Genomic DNA, 19,138 nt, shown 5'->3' with positions numbered 1-19,138 from the left:
TAACCCTCTTTGTAAAAAACCAGAATTTAGATGTGAAGGTTTGGTTTTAAGAAACCACTAATGCTGCACTGCACAAGAGTAGCTGTTCACTATTCCATGACATTTCAATTGACAACAAATTAGGATCAGGAGCTCACATCTGAAAGTGCAAAGAGGGACGGAAATATCACAGGGCTGGAACATCAGAGATCTAAGCTCAAGGAGAAGAAAAGAAGTAGGGACATGCTTATCGCTGAAAAGGAAGAGTGGCTGTGTGTGAGGCATCTGTAATACAAGGCTGGGTTAAGCAGAAAAGGATCTGTCACAGGAATAAAAAGGTGTGTGGTTGACACGGGACAATGGTGAACCTGTGGAGCTGCACCCAGTGACGCAACTGGTGAAACTGACTAATAGGAGGCATTTTTCTTATTCACTAGAAAAAAAAATTGGCAAATTGCCTGAAAATTTGGAATTCTAAATTTTTGCTTCACAATTAAAATATTAAATTCAATAATACTTTGTGATTGCAAATAGGTCCCAGTGGACCCAAAATGAATGAACGAGGGAGAGACATACACAGTAGAAATACTCACAGCCACTCAGCTCAAAGAGCGCCGTTTTCTTCATGAGCTTGCTGTGTTCAGGATTGTCATTTTATATTAACTATACATCATTTAGTCACGTTTTTCTTCTGAGAGGCACTGTAATAGTTAACATTTATTGAGTGTTTACTATGTGCCCTGTGGTGGGGAAAGCAAAAGCTAATTTAATTCTCACAATAACCCAAAGATATGGTTCAAGTTTCATTCCCATTTTAAAGAGGAATATGTTGAGTGACAGAGTGACCAATAATGCAACCAAAGTCACACAACTAGAAGGTGTTTGGGATTTGAGCTCTTCGCCAAATTAGATGATAACATCAGTGTTCTCTAATTCACAGGGGTTGTTTTATTTGGGAGAATAGAATAGAAGGAGATATGTGAAAATGGAAGGTAAAACATAAGCTACTTTACCAGTGTGTATGACCAGCTGACTAAGTGCTAATTATATTCCAGCCAGAAACAATCTGAAACCTTTTGCAGATTCATACATGTTATCATTTAAAAATATTAATTAAAATATTTTAATATATTTTTATAGACCTAGTCAAACAAATAATTAACATTGTTAAAGTGTGAACATTTACCAATGTGGATAGATCTCAAAAACATACTGTTGAGCACAAAAAGAAAAAAGAAAAAAGCAAGCAGTGGAATGCTATGTACCATATATTGTTATTTGTTGAAACGTTTGAAATACAAAGTGGTACTATATATTATATACAGATAAATACACACTTAGTAAAATTGAAACCCGTGAACATGTTGAAATTTATATAACAACAGCTGCTCTAACAGATAAGCCCTGAAATTTTAATAGCTTTAATGCAATAAATGCTTACTTATTCCCACGTACATCACAGTCTGATGTGGAAGTTTCAAGGAACTTGAAACTGGGAACTCCAAGGCCCCTGGCTGTTTCTGTCACGTGGCCCTTGGTCCCTCTCTCTCCGTGTGGCGTGTGGCGGGCGGGGAGAGGACGAGGAAGACGCACTTCCGCTTGCTTCATCACTGCTTGCGCCGAGGAGCGACGTCACCGTTCCCTCCCCAGTGCCCGTGCAGCGGCACGGCCACCTGCCTGCACGAAGACGGGGCCTGCAGTCCGACTTCAGGCCCGGCCAGGAGAGGTCACTGATTTCAGTGACTCGCCAGCTGAGAAGGACGCACAAGGACGTCTGCACGGTTGCTGCGAGTCGTCGGGGAAAGAGGAAAGCTAAAGTAGACACACAACAGTTAGCATTTTTTGAAGTGGGATGAAGGATACATGGGTGTTACATACTCTCTGTACTTTTATTTGTGTTTAAGTTTTTAAAAAGCCAAAAGGGTGGAAGCGTGAGGCTTTCCGAGTACAGCAGATGAATCTGCCTGTGACCACTGGCTAAGACTGGGCTGGCAGGCTAAGGTACACAAGCCAAGAACGGTTTTCACATTTTTAAAGGATTGTATAAACAAACAAACAAACAAACAAATGACAGAGAGTGCGTATGGCCTATAAAGCCTAAAATATTTACTACTAGTCCCTCAGTGGAAAAAGTTTGATACTCCTTGTGTCAGAACAAAAGAAAATATGATTTACTGTCTTAAAAACATAAGTTAAAACTCGCTATATGCTGCCAGACACTGAACTCATACATGTATTAAAAAATAATTTAGCCGGGCGCTGTGGCTCACGCCTGTAATCCTAGCTCTTGGGAGGCCGAGGCGGGCGGATTGCTCAAGGTCAGGAGTTCAAAACCAGCCTGAGCAAGAGCGAGACCCCGTCTCTACTATAAATAGAAAGAAATTAATTGGCCAACTGATATATATATATATAAAAAAAAAATTAGCCGGGCATGGTGGCGCATGCTTGTAGTCCCAGCTACTCGGGAGGCTGAGACAGAAGGATCACTCGAGCCCAGGAGTTTGAGGTTGCTGTGAGCCAGGCTGACACCACGGCACTCACTCTAGCCTGGACAACAAAGCGAGACTCTGTCTCAAAAAAAAAAAAAAAAAAAAAAAAAAAAAAAATAATTTAACCCTTACAACAACAGGATCAAACAGGTAAAACAAGAAATTGAGGCACAGAGAGGTTAAGTAACCTGCACAAGTTTACACAGCTATTCAAACCCTAGCAGTCTGATTCCAGAGCCCATTTTCTTACTATCATGTCTTTCTTTCTTCCTAATTTACTTTTTAGTTTTTCAAATTTAAAAGTATTTTCTGAAGAAAAGATTATTTTCTGAATTATAATAATGAACTGATGAAATTAATTTCTATTCACATTTTATTGGACATTTACATATATACATACATGTATAGACACACATTTATATTTACATTTTCAGCAAATGAATCTTGTAGAAGGCAGTGATATTATTTATGAATTTCAGTTCAGAGTGGCAAAGAGAGCAGTATGGAATAGTTGCTGTTAGAAGGGGTGCTGGCATGAAAGATAAGACTGAGGAAATGTCCCAGACTGGGGGGGACTGAGGAGAAATAACACCTGAGGTTCTGGGACAGGGAAAGGACATGAGCAGAAAAGTGGTAGTTGAGTTAATGATATTGCATCACTGTTAGCTTCCTAATCTTGTTAATTAGACCGAGGCTATGAAATACGATAACGTTAAGGGAAGTGGCCTGAGGAATATAAGGGAATTCTTTGCACTACTTTTTGCAATTTTTGTTTCAATATAAAAAAGAAACACGAATGCTTCTGAGAGACTCACAGTAAATGTGATGCCATAAACATTTGTTGAGTGCACACACACACACACACACACACACACACAGGCACAAAGAAGGGTGTCAGGTTGGTGGCGCCACTACCAGCCAAGCACAGCCCGAGGCTGCCCTGGGTGAGAGAACCTCCTTCGCATGTCCCCGTGGGAAGGATCCCACAGCCAGGCGAGACCCTGGAGAAGGGCCCTTGGCAGTGCATTCGGAAGCACCTGGTGACGGGTCCGGGGCATCACAGGTTACCATGGCTTCTGCTGTAGCCCCAAAGGCTGCTAGGGCAGAGACCGGAAGAGGTCAATGGAGTCGTCGCACACGAGGTCAAGCCGAGATGAGTGTGGCAAGAGCAGTCCCTGCGGAGGTGCAGGGACAGGAGTAAGACTGAAGACGGGGTGGGGACAGCAAGTGTGGGCCACTCTTCTAACCAACTTGGATAGAAAAGGGAATCTGACAAATAGAGTGTCAGCTAGAGGGACACGTGAAGGAAAAGCTATTCTCTGAATACCTGCTACGCCAGAGCCTCGTCTGAGCGGTCCTTTACCTGCAGGTCGCCATGTTTTGTCCCAGGTGTGGCCACAGCTAGTTCAATCTGGAACGGGCTGGTGTCTAATGCATGTAAGCAGTGGATGCCTGGCAGGAGAGTCTTGCTGACGGCACAGATGGTGACTGGCCAGATCAATCCGATCTTTCCTTTCAGGGAGCTGCAGCGTGGGGCTGACTCTGGGCGTGACGGGCAGCTGAGCCTGAGCTGGCACCCGAGCTGCTCCTGAACCATGGCAGCTGCGTCGGGTCATCGCGGTCCTGCTGCTCGCCCGCGGGCTGAAGCCTCCCGTTCTCCCCGACTTGTCTGGGAGCTTCCGGGAGCATTTCCTCTTGCTGTCTGTGAAGCCTCATATTACATCCTCATTAACTAAGTATCCAAAAGGTATTTTCTGATCATCTCGAAGAACCTAACTCAAGGCAGGTAGCATAAGGGGGCACAGAAGGGCTTTGCATTGCACTGTGTTGAATCTAAGATGGCATCAGTTGTAAGGCACACTGCTGCTTTATGTACCAAGAAGAAAGAAGCTTTGCAGAAGAATCGAAGGCACTGTATCACTCCTTTTGCATTGCAGTAAAGGAATACCTGAGTCTGGGTAGGTTATAAAGAAAAGAGGTTTCTTTGGTTTACACTTCTCTGCAGGCTGTGTAAGAAGCATGGAACCAGCATCTGCTTCTGGTGGGGGCCTCAGGCTGCTTCCACTCAGGCGGAAGGTGAAGGGGAGCCAGCGTGTGGAGAGATCACACGGCGACAGAGGAAGCGGGGGGGGGGCGGGGGGGGGGAGAGAGAGAGAGAGAGAGAGAGAGAGAGAAGGTGCCAAGCAGTTTCTAAACACCAGCACCTTGAGGAACTAACAGAGCGAGAACTCAGTCATTACCTTGAGGACTGCACCAAGCCCTTCCGGAGGGATCTGCCCCCATGACCCAAACACCTCCCACCAGGCACCACCTCCAACACTGGGGATCAAATTTCAACATGAGATTGGGAGGGGGCCAACAAACCAAATAATAGCAGGGGCATTTGTTGTAAGAAGTATCTTGATTAAAGAGATGGTAAATATGAAAAATGTGTATCTTAGAATTGTTGAGATACGGTACATTCAGAAAGTGAGAGTTTGGGGAAGTTTATAGAGTGAGTGGAAGACATGGTCAGGCAGACAGAAGAGGGAGAAATGATACCACAGGGAGGCAGAGTGGGATGAAGAATGGGGTGAGATCCCTGCAGAAGCAGGGAGGACCCAGCTCAAGGTCACGGAGGAAAGTCTCCGTCCCCATCAAATGCACGGTGGGCTCTGCAGATATGGAGGGAAACAAATAGGTGAGAGAAGAAATGTTTAGAACGTTGAGGCCGTGGGGACTCTCTTATCATAGCGATTAGGAGACAATTTTGTATTTCATTTTGGAATTATTTCAGGACCTTTATTTTTATGAGTTCTTTTATGAGCTCTGACTTGTGTTTTCGAGTTTTAACTGTATTTTTCCAATGATTCTACGAGATGGCTGAGAGGGTAAGGATGTAGAATTTAGTGTTTAATAAAGGACAAACAAGCTTCAATATGAGTGCTGCTCCCATGCTCATGCTGTATTTCAGCAGAATTGCAAACAATAAATTTCATATGGTAATACCAGATGACGTGATCTCGGTTTATGATGTTTAATGAAAATACTGCAAACTCAAAAGCACAATGTTGAAAAGTCGTGCACATGTAGGGTGTTTATTACCCTAGAAAGGGCCTGAAAATTCAGCTGAACCTGTCATTTGATTCACAGATGAGAAAATGAGGCCAGCAAGTGGCAGAGTCACACAGAGGGCATGAAGACTCAGGACTTCAGAGCTCCTTGTCCCTGATAAGGGAATGTCCACCACCCACTTGGCAGATTTCATAAGTTCCTCTTCAAATTAAATGTTTTAATTCATTTTTGAACAAAGTCATATGTGTCTGTGGCTGGCTGTCCACAGAGATATCCGTATCACTGACATCCAACTCCAGGTGCAGAGATTCCTGGGTTGCCGAGACTGTGACGGTCAGTGCACCAATGCCACGCTGGCATTAATCATTATTCTGATTTATCCTCGCTGGCCGCAAGCTCACCAAGGCAGTGGCTGGGCACTCTGCCCCACTCGGCGCTGTACCTGGGCTTTCACTTCATCTTCGTGCTGCTACTACTTACACATGGCGGCACGTATGGCTGTCCCATCATCTCGGGGAGGACCAACCTCCCCAGCCCAGCGTTTGAGGACCCTGCAATTGGACAGCAATGGAGCCGCTGGCCGCATTCCCCACCAGGCCATATCCCACGCTCAAGTCACTCTGACCATTTGTTTCCCTCAAACTCCCATCAAAGAGACCTCTGCGTCTCAGTTCATGCTAAGCCCACAGCCTGGGAGCATTTCTACCTGCGACCTCTCCAAATGCATTTCCAGCCACAAAACACTAAAAAATATTTGGTTTTTATCTTTTGGTTGAATTTTGATAGCCATTAGGCAAATAACCCCAAGTGAGTCAATAAGCTTGGGGAAATACTAGGGATGGGAAGGGCTGTGTTATTCATTTAGATGTTGATTTATTAAGTTTTATTTTAATATATTTAAGAACTATGCTTAATAATAATAAAAAAATACTATTTAAATTTAAAAATGCAACAAAAAACAGAAGAAGCATCAGAGAAGACCTAGAGAGGGGATTTCAAACTGGATTCCTTGGAGCCCCAGGTCAGTGGAGATGTCTCAGGGAGGGGCCGTAGGGTGTCTGGGACTTCAGTGTCACCGCTGTGGTCCCATCTAAGTTCCTCCAGCCTTCTGTGTGTCCCAAGGACCTCAGAGTCCATAATTGACTCTCTTGGAAACGGCCCCTTCCTGGTCTTAAGTGCCCTCATGACTTACATAAGCTTGTGCATTTGCTGGCCATTCCAGTGGATTTGTTTGGAGGTCTGACTTCTTGAACACACATTGCAGAATGCTGGTTGCCTCATCCGTGTCCTTCAGACTCCGCCCGTACGGGGACCCTCTATGTCGTCATTTCACACAAGTGGTCTCTGCTAGGTCAACATTCTGGAGACTTGGAGGGCTCTGGCGCTGGGTTCAATGGAAGCTCCACACCTGAACCGCCTTCCAAGCTGACAATGGCCGGGGCATGGCGTAGGCACGTCCCGGCCAGCTCTGCGTAGGGCTGGAGGGCTGGGCCCTGTTAAACCACACCCGGCCAAGTGTCCTGGAGGCCACCGAATGACACACGACCATTATTCAGTTCATTAAGTAGGAATTCAGCTACATTTATTTTTCTAAAATTAAATGCAGTTAGCTTGAGAGTTTCAGTAAATGTTAAGTATGTATAATTAATGGCAAATATTTTGCTCAGGGATTCTCAACAGATCATTTGTGTAATCAGTTGATTATGAAAGTTAATCAAGTACAAGACGTAGTAGTCATGTTTGCCCATCCTAGACCCTCAAAACCATTCACTCACACACAAACACACATAGATACACACAGACATGTGCACTAACACACACACACATGCACGCACTGGCATTTTACATATTAGGCCCTAAGGAGGGTGATTTCCTCCTGAGTTTGCTACTTCAAATCTTCCTTAACATCATAGCTTGTTTCCCACTGCTCATTTTTCCATTTCCTGTTACCAAATTCCCCATCTCTCCTCTTATCAAGCATCAAAAATAAACAGATATGAAAATACAATTTTAAGTCATAAATAGTTTTTACCTGCCACATGCACATTGCCATCAACCTGTGTCAGATCTCAATGTACAGATATTTTCAGCCATGACACACAGTGTTCTTGTCAGGGCTGCAAGCAGGCTGTGTAGTGGTTGGGAGAATCAAATGCACCAATTAGACACCAATGTTTGGGTGACAAACATAATAGGATCTATTTTGAGATCCCTGTTTCTGCTATCCCATGGACCTGACCATAAACTCACAGTCCGGAGATTATTTTACTAATGCATTAGACTAAGAAAGAAAAATGACTAACTCTGTCTTTTAACTTTAACTTTCCATGCTGAGGAAAGTTCAGAAAGTCTAAGTGAAAGTCTTTTTAAAGAAGTGGCTTCATAGCAACAGTAGTGCTTTTAATCCCTCAAATAGTTGGTAACCACCTGTCTACCAAACTTATGAGTTCCACAAGATAATGGATAGACAAGCACCTGAGCGTTGTGGAATGGCATGCAAATGTAGAGGACTATTTCTGCTATTATAGTTATCATCATCGTATTTGTTATCATTGGTGTGAGCCTATTATAAGTCAGAGAATCTTCTGGAAGAAATAATAGACCACCATTTAGGACTGAATTTAATAATTTTCTTAGTGCCTTTCTGAGATTTTTCAAGAGCCTGACTGTCACATGGCACAGGGCTTCTTTGAGTTCCATTTGATTACTCTAGAGGTTGACTTAAATCTTAAGAGGCAGAAAGGCTTATGGCAAATACTGCTCATTCAATAAACATCATTGGGTGACTGCCCATGCACTAGGCCCAGATGCACATGAATAAAACAGACAAAAATCTCTGCCATCATGAAACTTAAAATCTAGTGGGGATTGACTATAACCTACACAGATTAAAACTAAGTAAACTAAAACTAAGTCTGCTATAAAATGATAAGCACGTATAAATATAGAAGAACAAAGAACAGATTGAAGAGGACCAGGAGTATGTGTGTGTGCCCACCGGTGGGGGGGGGCTAAGGGTGTTGCCATTTGAAATAGGATGACCAGGATACCCCTGGTTGAGCTGGTGACACCTGAGCAAAGACTAGAAGGAAAAGGAGGGTAGCCACACAGAGTCCAGGCAGAAGCACAGCCCGTGCAAAGGGCCTGGGGTGAGCAACTGTGCAACCTGCTTGAAGAGCAGCCACAAGGCCAATTTAGCTGGAAGAAAATGAGTGAGCCAGAGAGTACAGGGAGATATAATGTCAGAGAGGCTGACCTGGATCAGGTGGAGTGTGGCCAGATCCTGAGGGCTTTATAAGCCATCATAAAGACATGCCTTTTTCTCTTAATGAGTTGGGAAACTTTAGAGATTCAAGGGAGGGAGTGATATGATCCAGTTTGTCTTTTGGAAGGATCCTCTTAGTTGCAGTGCTAAAAATAAATATGGGAGCGTGTGCACAATTTTGGACACGGAGCAACCAGTTAGAAGCACATTGCAATAATCTAGGTGAGAAGTAACAGCACCTGGAGCCGTGTGGCAGAGGAGGCGTTGTCAGAAGTGGGCATGGCTCTGGACGTAGTGTGCAGTTAGAACGAATGTGAATTCCTTTCAGACTGGCTGTGGCTTGTGACACAGAGAAGAGTCAGGGACCACGCCAAGGTGCTAGGACAGTTCACTTTTCTTAGATGTGGCTTCTTGGAAGTACGGTCAAGTGATTAAAATCTTTAAGTTATTTTGTTAAAGTGTACTTCAGAAATCGTATCAATTTGCGCTCCCACCAACTGTTTTTACTTGTGTTTCTTTAACGAGTACTGTTTGAACTTTTAAAATTATTGGACATTTGTTCTTCTTTATCATAAAATCAAATTTCTTCCTACTGATACAAATGTCAGCTTGATAATATGCTAACTTCCCATGTATACTGGGTTTGCATTTGAGCCTTTTGTTCTGTTTATCCCCTATCTGTGACTATGTTGTTTTAATTATTATAGTTTTATAATGCATTTGCATACCAGATAGAGCATGTCCCTAATTGTTGCCTCTTACTTTCACGACTTTTATGGTTACTCTCACATGCTTATTCTTTCACCTAAAATGTGAATTGTTGTTGGTTGGGAGCTTAGTGTCACTTGCCAAGGCAGTGCAACAACAGATGCATTTCAGTCCTGCTTCTGGTGTCTCCTACTTGTTAAACTAATTATTAAAACTAACTACAGAAAAAATGCCATGTAAGGAGGTTCACAATATCGTGGACTAAGTTTAATTTTACGTTTCAGATTCTTCTGAAGACATAAGACGGTTGGCAGCAAAAGCTGAATATTGCAGCTTTGCAACATAAACTAAGAAACAAAATGAGATCCACTTTGAGATTTAGATATAGTGGCCGATAATTACAGAGTTCCTGGTAAGATGACAAAAGCAGAGACATGTTCCACTCTAACTCCACACTGGAAAAGGCCAGTAACCAGGAGCCACTTGACATGACTTCCTTTTTCAAATATAGATATTTAATTGGAAAATTCAGGTACTAAAATAGTGAGTTGCTTGGCATTATATTATTGCTTTATCTTTCAATGTCAAAAAAGAAAAAGAAACCTCTTAGAGACATATTTCTGTAGGGGGAACCAAATTAAATGTATTATTAATTAATTAGTGACCGATTAATGTGTGATTAATGAGATCTGCTTTGAGGCTCCAGTTTTGATTAAAGAAAATGAGCAAATCTAAGCAAGGCTGGCAAAGAGCCCGTCCACCTGCCATCCCTGGCCCACCAGGCCTGTCCCCCCAGTGTGGGGGTCCTGCCTCGGCCCGGAGTTCCCTCCAACCCAAGCCTCACTCTCAGCTGCTTTTGGCCCAATGTCTCCCCAGGTGCACACTCAGGTTTTGATCCCTCTCTTGCAAGATGATCTAACCTTTAGACCAGGTGTCCTCAAACTATGGCCCTCGGGCCACATTTATCTGGCCCGCCGGGTGTTTTTGCTGCCGCTGCCTGTCCTGCTTAGCAGCCCCAGCCCACAGTGCGCATATGTGGAATGTGCCGCACTCTCCAACGGTCTGAGGGACAGTGAACTGGCCCCCTGTTTAAAAAGGGACCATCTCCCTTTTCCTATAAACCCTTACTTTGTGAACTTTTGAACCCCTTATTGGACGTCCTTGCTGGTCTTTATAGAGGAACCCAGGGCAGTCGCTGAGTGCGGAAATACACAGGCCCGTGGGGGAGGGGCGAGGATGAAGCGGATCGCAGATTCTGCTTGAAAAACGGCATCTCAAAATTTATGAGGCCAGAGAATGAATTCAATTTTTCAACCCCCAATCCTAAAAGCTGATCAAGACAAAGAGGAAAGGCTGTGCAGCCCTCAAGGTCCGCTGGCCTCATGCATATATGCAGGTCTGCAGTTTACAGCAAATCTCCGCAAGAATAGGCCACCTATCATGTTACTCGAGTGCCACCACAGACTTTGTTCACCAGATGCGATAAAATCATCCCCTCCTCCACCAGAAAATACGCATTTTCTCTCTTCCAATTCTAAATGATCTCTGAGAAGGCTCTTGTCTGAGGATTCCCTCAGCATTTCTCACGTACAGTAAATCACTCCCTTCTCTGCAGCCTGACGCTTTCTAATGAGAACTTCCCTCAGGCCTCCGATGACTCTCCGATGACTCTCTCGGTGAGGGGTCGGGCTCGTCTATTCATCTTCTGTCTTTCTGGAGTCTCAGGAACACCGGCTTTCTGTAAAGGGGTGTGTGTCTTGCGCTTTCCACCTCAGCCCAAAGTGACACAGTGAAAAGGGCCGGGAAGTGCCATGCTCGCGGTGCTAGCAGTTGTAGCTGCGGGGGCGTCACGCGATGAAAGAGACAAACCTCTCCAGGCCTGCGGTGGCAGCCGGGGAGCGTTCTCACAACTGGCTGCCGACGTGGGGAAGTCCTCTGTGACACACAGAAGACACTTGACAGGGTGTCTGGGTGTTGTCGGGATTCCCCGGCCCCATGTTGAGCGGTAGATGCTTCCGCCTTCCCATCCTGCCCCGCTCTCTCTCTGTCCTTCCTGCCCCCGACGTCTCCACTCTCCTTTTGGCCTTTGCGTCCTCCCTCAGGTGTGCACCAGTGTGCACCACGTGCCAGGCCCCGTGCTGGGCTCTTTGGGTTCGATGGTGAGCAAAGTGACCACTTCTCTGCTCCCACGGAGCTTCCGGTCTAGCGAAGGGATAGAAATGAGCCAAATAATTACACACCTAAAAACAAAATTACAAACATGATAACTGCTGAGAAAATAGATACAGAGAGCTGTGTGAGACCCAGACTGGGGAATCCAGGGAGATCTCCCACGAAGGTGGTATTTGAAGTAAGACCATAAGAAACGGAGAGAGATTAAGTAGGGACAGAAGGGAGTGGGGAAGGGTGTCCAAGGTCGAGGGCACAGCCCGTGTGAAGCACTGAGGTGAGAGGAGATAAGATTAATGGCAGCTGAGAAGAGCCTGAAGGTAGGCAGGGCCAGCACCAGGACTCTGAGACCACGGGAAACCAATGAGAAACCACGGAAGGGTTATGTTTGGGGGCAGGAGGTTGATAGGATCAGGTTAGTGTTTTTAAAGTGACTCTTGCTGTTACGTGGGGAATGGAATAGGGAAGAGCAAGCATGGGGGTTAGAGGCCAGTCTGGGGCCTGTTGGAAGGTTCCAGGTGGCTTGGCCTGGCTGACAGTAGTGGAAATGGAGAGGAGAGGCTGGATTTGAGTGGCATTTCAAATGTGAAGTTGGTAGTACTTGGTAATAGATTAGATATGGGGGAACAAGAGCAAGGAGATGTCAAAGATGACTCCTAAGTTTCTGGCCCGCACAAGTGGATGAATGGTCATGTTATTCCCAGGAGAGGCAACTGAAGGAGATAGATTTTATGGCATTTGTTTCGGACGCACTGAATTTCAGGTGCTTTTGAGACATCCAAAGAGAGACAGAGAATAGCAGATCAGATGCCTTGGTCTGGGGCAAGAGAAGAGGTCTGGCCTGGGACACACAACTGAGAGTCACTGGTGCAAGTTGCTGTGAAGCCAAGGGTGCTGGTGAGGTTGCCCAGGGGAAGAAAACAGAGCAAGAGGAGGAAGAGTGCAGCCTTGAGCCCCGGCACCAGCAGCTGGGCAAAGGAAGGCGAGTGCATAGAGTGTGGTGTCCTGAGGGCCAAAGGAAGGAGGAGATGGTCCAGACTAGAAAATGCAGGTGACAATCCAAGTGTATTGAATCAAAACATCCCATGGACTTATTAGCATGGAGGTCACTGAGGACCTTGGCAAGTTTTGTAGCCTTCAGCTTACACAAAACTATTGGCGTACAGATTGCCCCACAGGCCACCAAGAAAAACAGGTCCTGAGTAGGGACCAAGAGACTTCAGGTGATTTACTAACAGCTATGGTCTATATGTGAGGTCCCCAACCCCCAGGCCATGGACAGGTGCCAGTCTGTGGGCTGTTAGGACCGGGCTGCACAGCAGGAGGTGAGCGGTGAGCAAGCAAAGCTTCATCTGCATTTACAGCCGCTGCCCATCACTCACATCACCGCCTGAGCTCCACCACCTGCAGATCAGTGGGGGCATCAGATTACAGTGAGTTGTATAATTATTTCATTGTATATTACAATATAATAATAATAAAAATAAAACACACAATAAATGTAATGGGCTTGAATCATCCTGAAACCATCCCCCCTCCCCATCTATGGAAAAAGTGTCTTCCATGAAACTGGCCCCAGCAAACCACTGGTCTGTATCACAACTACTTCTTGACACACAAAAAAATAAATAATAAAAAAGCTAAAACAATTGAAATCTGGGGAGATATAACTGTAAATATGTATTTTTTTGTATCTGTCATATATTTTGTTTTATACCAAGATGCTATTTTTTTTCCCTAACAGAGACATTAAGGAGCACCAAAACCCAAGGATCTTATTGAGAACTGTAGCAGAATAAATTCAGCAGTGGCTACAAACCAACAGAACAGTTTTCAAAGGTGGGAGCTTAAAAGAGATTCTGGTCAGTGGCTAGTGTTTTTTCACCCAAAATAATCCAGGTGGCTATCAACCAATTTGATAGGAGTATATTTTAACGATGCAGAGAAGCATGTTCCTAGTGACTTACTTTAGGTTCCTGCCCAAAGACATTTTTTCCTAAAAGCAATTGATGAGGTCCCATTTCTCCCATTTTCAGACATATAGGATTTTCAGTGAACATTCTTCCCTCATCCATTATGCTTGGACCTAGGCATGCTGTGTAGTCGATACCTTCAAATGTTGAATCAATTGTTGCTCACATACCCTCTCACCTAAGGTGACCCTATCAGACAAGTTCTAAAACTGTACTTCCATGAAACACTCGAATCCTCAATTTCCATGTACATCTCTAAATTAACCTACAGGGAGATTTTTCTGTACTGGAGATGTGGCCAGTAATGGTGGGATTCTTCTAGAACAGGGATTGGTAAACTATGGCCCGTGGGCCAGGCTAGTCTGCTGCTGTGTTTGTATAGCCCTCTAATTAAAAATGGGTTTTTTGCAGTTTTAAATGCTCAAAAAAAAAAAAAACAACTGAAAAATAACATTTTGTGATGTGAAAATTGTATGAAATTCAAATTCCAGTGAGCATCAATAAAGTCATATTGGAACATAGCCATGCTCATTTATTTCTGTTTCACCTATGGCTGCTGTCCTGCTACAGTGGCAGAGCTGAGTAATGTGACAGTTTGTATGGCTCACAAACCCTAAAACATTTACCTGCTGGTCCCCTGCAGGAAGACTTTGGCGAACCTACTCTGGGTGGTGATCAGTTCAGGGTCTGACTCCCCTGACTGTTGAGCTGGTGTGGGTAGTGACGATCACAGCACCACTTCTCATTTGCCAAGAGATCTACAGTCCAGTGTTTCATGTTCACAATAAGCAGCTGAGGCAGGAAGGGTGGGCATTAATAACTCCGTTTACAGATAAATAAATTCAGCCTGAGAAATATTGCCCAGGTTGAGTTTGCAAGAATCCTGTAAACAGGTATTACAGTTTCCATTTTAAAGATGGGAAGATACAGACTCAAAGAGGTTAAGTAACTTACATAAGATCATCCGCTGGGACAGAACAGGAGTAGAACTTGGATCTTCTAGTCCTGAGAAAGTTTCTTCCCCATTTCACCACGTGGCTACACCCTGGATGGAGCGTCTGGCCTGTTTCTGAGCTGTCATTTTTGCAGGGAGAGTTATCTTTGGCTTTAATACCGACTCCACTCCTGAACAGGAAGTCCTTTGTTCTTGGTCCTAATCACGTTGAGGCCAGGAAGTAGTGGAGCCCATTTGAGGTTTCCTCCCATTCCCTCTGTAGCCCCTGGGTGACCCTCGTTTCAGTAGCTGCTTCAAGGTGGCAGCCAGCATTTTGCTCAGGGAGGCAGAGTGTACGATTGCCCCGGGCATGGAAATCGCAGCTAAGCTGAGCGTCCCTGGCACTTGGGAGCTTCCATTTCTTTATTACTTTCCATTCCCTCTCTGGCCACCTTTTGTCCTTTTCCTTTTCTTTATTTGTTGTTCTCCTTTCTTTCCTTCTTCTTGTCTTTCCCTGCCCACTTTCTGGGTTTAAGCGCCTTACCAGTGGCAGCAAAAAAAGAAGAGGGCCATTTTAAATTCATGTGCTGCCACCAATTTTGAAGTAATGTACATTTTCATTCTGACACTGAAGTTTCCTGGTTGGAGTGTTGCTGTGAGAGTTTGGAGTCCCTTCCCGGGGCCTGGAAAGCCCTCCAGGCACATCCCCACTCCCGTCTTCCTGGCCTCTTTCTCATCTTTGGGATCCAAACCTTGGCCGTTCCCTTTTCTTGGAATTCTCACTGCAAGACCAACTTCTTGTCTTCTGCTACGCTTTGGCTATCAGCCGCTTCTGCAGAAGTCAGGGAAGCCTTCCCTGACCAGTCAGTCTAGAACACCGCAGCCTCCTCCCGGTGCTCTGCAGAGCCGCCAGTTCGCTTGTTACAGCACCGCACACTGTGTCATCTGTCTTCTCACCACAAACTACGGACTTGAACACAGGCTCCGGGGCCTTCTCTGATGAACGTGTGCCGCGGTAGCCCCAGCACTCATTACAGCGCTGGGCACAAAGTAGGCATCAAAAAGTCCCCAAACAACAAGTGCTGGTGTGGATGCGGAGAGAGAGGAACACTCCTACACTGCTGGTGGGACTGCAAGCTAGTTCAGCCTCTGTGGAAAGCAATATGGAGATACCTCAAAGCTATACAAGTATATCTACCATTTGATCCAGCAATTCCATTACTGGGCATCTACCCAAAAGGTCAAAAGTCATTTTATGAAAAAGACACCTGCACTCGAATGTATATAACAGCACAATTCACAATTGCAAAGTTGTGGAAACAACCCAAGTGCCCATCAATTCATGAATGGATTAACAAAATGTGGTACCTGTATACCATGGAGTACTACTCAGCTTTAAGAAACAATGGTGATATAGCACCTCTTGTATATTCCTGGATACAGCTGGAACCCATTCTACTAGGTGAAGTATTTCAAGAATGGAAAAACAAGCACCACATGTACTCACCAGCAAATTGGTATTAATGGATCAACACCTAAGTGGACATATAGGAGTAACATTTATCGCGTGTCGGGAGGGTGGGAGTGGGGAGGAGGGGATGGGTGTATACAACCACAACAAGTAAGATGTGCAACATTTGAGGAATGGACATGCTTGAAGTTCTTACTCAAGGGGTGGGGCATGGCAATATAAGTAACCTTAACACTTGTACCCACATAATACGCTAAAATTAAAAAAAAAAAAGACAACTGAAAAAAAAAGAATATTTTCAGGACATTATATTAAGTGAAGTAAGCCAGGCACAGAAAAATAAATACTGCTGATACTACTTATATGTGAAACCTAAAAAAAAAAGTACAACTCATGGAAGCAGAGAATAAAATGGTAATTACCAGAGGCTGGGGGTAGGAAGGTGGGACAGGGGAGACGTTGGTCAAAGGGCTCAAATTTCAGCTAGGAAGGAGGAATAAGTTCAAGAGATCTGTAGTACACGATGATGACCACAGTTAATAACAGTATATTGGATACTTGAAAACTGCTCACACTGTAGATTTTAGGCATTCTTATCACAAAAACGATAAGTATGTGAGGTGATGCATATTTTAAGTAAGCTGATTTAGCTATTCCACAATGAATACTAATGTCAAAACATCATGGTATATACCATAAATATATACAATTTTAAATTGTCAAGTAAAAAATTAAAAAATTTTTGGATAATGAATAAAATTTTCAAAAAATGACTTCCACAAAATTAAAATTATTTTGATTTGCAATTCAATGTAAGTCCTGAGTTTTCTATATACATGCATACACACACACACACGCAGATGCTCCTGGACATCTGTATGGGGTTGTGTCCTATAAATCCATCATAAGGTGAAAATATAGTAAGTAGAAAGTGCAATTTATGATATTTTCAACTTATGATATTTTTAACTTATGATGGGTTTATCTGGATGTAGCTCCATTGTAAGTCTAGGAGCATACAGAATGCCTTTTGTTTTCACACCATCATAAAGTTGAAAAATCATAAGTCAAACCATCATAAGTCAAGGACCATCTGTGTGTGTATGTGTGTGTGTATACACATACACGTATTTAAAATTTATTTTAGATATAAAAAATACTGATAACTTTCATTTGCAAGGTTAGGATAGCCCCATTGCTCTCTCATTCTGCTGTCCTCACTCCTATAACTTAAAAACCCTTGACATAACACAACAAACAAACATAGGAAGACTCTAGAAGGTAAAAGAAGAAGGCAGAGTGGCTAGGGAACTTGACACTTGAGCAACAAGACTTCATGAGTCCCCTGGGTTTTCTTTCTGCCTCTCATGTGTCCAGAAGAGATGTTATAGAAATCTGTAACCCAGAATTGCCAATAGGCACAGACAAAGAAAGCTCAAGAAAAGCCTCCTCTCTCTAACCAAGGGACTGGGAAAAGGGCAGGTTAGCAGGACAGAAAACCTTTGTGATAGTACTTGTCCTATAACCAGCCAAACACCTAAGAAAAATCTGCACTCCCCCACCCCATGTGGTCAGTAGGGCAGGTGGGAAGCTGGATTTCCAGCCCTACCTGGCAGCAGCAAGGCAGGGAGGTTGACACTCTACTGCCTCCATCAGGACTGTGTCAGTGGGTTGGAAAAAGGAGCTGAGCTTCCCCTGTGCCAGTGGCAATGAGATGGAATGAGGCAGTGCACAGTGGTGCTGGTTGGCACTCCACTTCTACCCTCTCCCTCAGTGTCCCCTAGTGGGGAGCTGAACATCCACCTGGACCTGTATGACACACCTAAATTGGGTGAATTTTTGTAAAAACAAAATCAAACAAAACAAAAAGATTAAATCACAACATAATACCCCAAATGCCTAGGATACAACAAAAAATGATTCATCATACCAAGAATCAGGAAAATGTCAACATGAAAGAGAACTGGCAATCAACAGATGCTAATATAAAGATGACACAGATGTTAGATTTATCAACAAGGATTTTAAAGCAACCATCCTAGAAATGAGCAATTATAAGCACTGTTGAAACAAATGAGTAAATAGAAAGTCTCGGCAAAGAAATAGAAGATATAAAGAACCAAATGGGAATTTTAAAACTGAAGAATATTATAACCAAAATAAAACTCACTGGATGGGCTCAAAAGTAGACAGAAGAAACAATTGGTGAACTTGAAGATAGAATGTTAGAAATTATTCAATTTGGACAACAAAGAGAAAACAGACTAAAAAGAAATGAACGGAGACTTAGATGATTATGAGACAATAACCAAAGATCTAACATTTATTATCACTGGAGTTCCAGAAGGAGAGGAGAAAGAAAAGTCATTTGAAGAACTAAGGGATTAAAACTTCCCAAACTTGGCAAAAGATATAAGCCTACAAATGTAAAAACCAGAGAAAACCCTAAATCAAGATAAATGCAAAGAAATTCAAGTCAAAGCACATCATAATTAAACTTCTGAAAACTAAAGAAAAAGAAAAAAATCTTCAAACAGAAAAGAAATGAAAAATAAGGAAATATGGAATATTAGGAATGAAGAAAGAACAATAGGAAAAGTAAAAACAAGGATAGATATAATAGACTATCCTCATCTTGAGTTTTATATTATGTTAGATGATTTAAACAAAAATTATAACGTTATCTGATGTGGTTCTTGATATATTAATATATACAGGAAATGTTTACATTAATTATTTTATAAAGGAGGGGAGAGTAGACAGACCTAAATGGAGACAGAGTTTCTACACTTTATTTGAATTTATAAAATATTGATACCAGTGGAGAGTGATAAGTTACATACGTACAATGTAATACCTAGAGCAACCAATCAAATATCTTTGCTAAAAGATACACTCAAAAACTTTACCAGAATGGAATTCTAAAAATATTCAAATAACTTGCAGAAAGGCAGAAAAAATAAAGTAAAACAAAGAAAAGATAAAGAAAATGAGGACAAATGTAAAATAAACAATAAAATGGCATAATTAAACTTTAACATATTAATAATTACATTAAATGTAAATTTAACTGGTCTACATACAATAATTAAAAAA

General features: G+C 43.2%; 1 long non-coding RNA gene across 1 annotated transcript; it reads left to right on the top strand.

The window, feature by feature from the left end:
- The first annotated feature begins 1,426 nt into the window (after positions 1-1,426).
- LOC142861632 (uncharacterized) lies at positions 1,427-5,740 on the top strand. The gene is made up of 3 exons (XR_012912854.1): positions 1,427-1,796; positions 3,988-4,215; positions 5,601-5,740. It is a non-coding gene; the product is annotated as an uncharacterized LOC142861632 (long non-coding RNA).
- Positions 5,741-19,138: the final 13,398 nt, after the last annotated feature.

The sequence above is a fragment of the Microcebus murinus genome, chromosome 17 (assembly GCF_040939455.1).
Source record: "Microcebus murinus isolate Inina chromosome 17, M.murinus_Inina_mat1.0, whole genome shotgun sequence".
NCBI lineage: Eukaryota > Metazoa > Chordata > Mammalia > Primates > Cheirogaleidae > Microcebus > Microcebus murinus.
Note: the sequence above shows the minus strand (reverse complement) of the source record. Positions and strands in the feature narration are given on the sequence as shown.